General features: G+C 44.4%; 1 protein-coding gene across 2 annotated transcripts in view; it reads right to left on the bottom strand.

Moving 5' to 3' along the window:
* The window catches only part of LOC138959697 (tumor necrosis factor receptor superfamily member 16-like), a 63160-nt gene extending 61893 nt beyond the window's left edge, over positions 1-1267 (bottom strand). The window contains exon 1 of one of the 2 annotated variants that reach the window (XM_070331290.1): positions 1-1267. This exon is cut by the window's left edge and continues 69 nt beyond it. The gene's annotated coding sequence lies outside the window, so the exon portion shown is untranslated. The other variant, XM_070331289.1, reaches the window with a different exon arrangement.
* Between the last annotated feature and the right edge of the window lie 909 nt (positions 1268-2176).

Below are 2176 nucleotides of genomic sequence, written 5' to 3'. Positions count from 1 at the left end.
AAGTGATCACTGACAGGTGTCTGTCAACCAAGAATCGGTGAAAGGCACATATTATATTCATATACACACACTTTCTGCCCCAATGAATCTTCACTCTCCAAGCCGGTACAGCAGTTCAAAGTTTATTTCCAGAGCTCTGTAGTCAGACTGTTTCACAGGAAAAGTTTCTTATTAGATTTTATTGGGGGGAAAATGTCCACACAAAGCTAAGAAAACCGAGGTCAATTACTTGCATACTCTCTGTACTCCATCAGGTCCTTCTCGGCCGTTTTGTTTCACAATCTGAGTAATAGTAAGTGTCTTGTTCAATGTCCATTCAGTTTAAATTTTCTGCACACCGAAAGAACAGTTGAGAAGTTCAGGTTGGAAAAGGAAACTTGGTGCTCACCGGCTGCACGATTTGATCGATTACTTCACAGCGTGAAAATGAACCGTCAACTCACAAGGCACCTCAACTTGTCAGTCTCCTCATCTATAAAACTGATACTTAAAAATGCACATCATGTTTTCAGCACAAGTTTTGCACTCGGAAGTAAACAGAACAGACGAGCGGGGACAAACTATGTAGGCTTCACATTCCTCGATCTGAAGAAATAACTTTGACGAAGTTCCGTGACAAGTTCTCGGCACAGCTACAGAACAGTAGGGGGAAAAACAGGGAGGAAGAAAAACCTGAATCGCTTAAGTTGTGTTTAGACTTTTTCTTCCCTTCTTTCCACTCAGTGTACGACTCGACTGATTTACTTGACGCCGGTTCTGTGCTCGTTCTGTGCCACAACACAGCCGCTTCCCTCTCCCTCCGAACACGTGGGGGGAAAAAGACGGGACTATTCACAACACAAGACTTGTTTTCCTCCTACTCCTTCGTAGACAGCTTCGCTTGTGTCTGTTCCGCCGGGGGAGAGAGAAATTGACGAACTGTCAATCGCCGCGGTTTACGCTAACTCTGCCACTGCAACTCTTACTTGGCAGGCAAAACAGCACTCCGACACTGAAACACACACACGCGCGCACGCACACCGCTTCACTAGAACAGTGCTGTCAGCATTGACTCCTGAAAGCTGTTCGTAAAACATATCCTGCTGCTCCGACGACCCCTTGGACGATAACTTTTTGTCGGTGTGGTGGACTTGATACGGGTTCGTCAGTGCCGTGTGTTGTCAGTTTCTGTCCGCCGCGTTGGACGATGCGAGTGACTTGGTTGGGTCAGAGACTCAAGAAATTGCAAGTTGTACTTGCCTCTCTAATGGAGTGACTGACAGCTTGAAATCAACACACACTTCGCACCGCACGTCGCCAACTTCTCCGTCTCGCGCCTGTGATCTGAGCGGTTCGCTACAGTCTGTCTGCCCCCCTCTTGAAACGATACATGGTTTAGCTAGTTGGGCCTCCCCCCGATCCCTCTCTCTCTCTCTCTCTCTCTCTCTCTCTCTCTCTCTCTCTCTCTCTCTCTCTCTCTCTCTCTCTCTTTCTCTCTCTCTCTCTCTCTCTCTCTCTCTCTCTCTAGCTCTCTCTCTCTCTCTCTCTAGCTCTCTCTCTCTAGCTCTCTCTCTCTCTCTCTCTCTCTCTCTCTCTCTAGCTCTCTCTCTCTCTCTCTCCTTTTTCTAGGATAGACCTATTTAAATCAAGTCTTGTTTATTCAGGAAGCAGCCTCTGGAACGCTGTTCCGGACGCCCTGCGCCAATCCACCAATACGGATTCTTTCAGAACCAAATATTCTTTCCATTTAATGAACTCTATGAACAAATAAACTTGATTGGTATGTTCTCTTTGTATACAGTTGTTCATGATCGGAATTATGGTTTATTGTGACAAAATCACGATGATTTGGCTCTGTAATACATTGTTTTGCTGAGCTAATGTATTGTTGCAAAGTATGCTTACTTTGCGTTTATCTGCATTGCTTTACACCCAGTTTTGAACACAACCTTATGATCTACAATGCTTCCACATAATGCGCTTCATGTACATAAACTTATATGTTCTACCATTATTGTTTTTATAGAATCTTGTTTTTTCTTTTTTTTCCCCCTAGTCATAGTTATAGTAAAATAGTTTAGTCCCTCTTTAGGGCGAGGGCCAGATGCAAAAAAACATATCTATGCTTATTCTTGTCGGCCTCGAAAAATAAAGATTTGTCATTGTCATTGTCATTGTCTCTCTCTCTCTCTCTCTC

This window comes from Littorina saxatilis, linkage group LG2 (genome assembly GCF_037325665.1).
Source record: "Littorina saxatilis isolate snail1 linkage group LG2, US_GU_Lsax_2.0, whole genome shotgun sequence".
Taxonomy (NCBI): domain Eukaryota; kingdom Metazoa; phylum Mollusca; class Gastropoda; order Littorinimorpha; family Littorinidae; genus Littorina; species Littorina saxatilis.
Note: the sequence above shows the minus strand (reverse complement) of the source record. Positions and strands in the feature narration are given on the sequence as shown.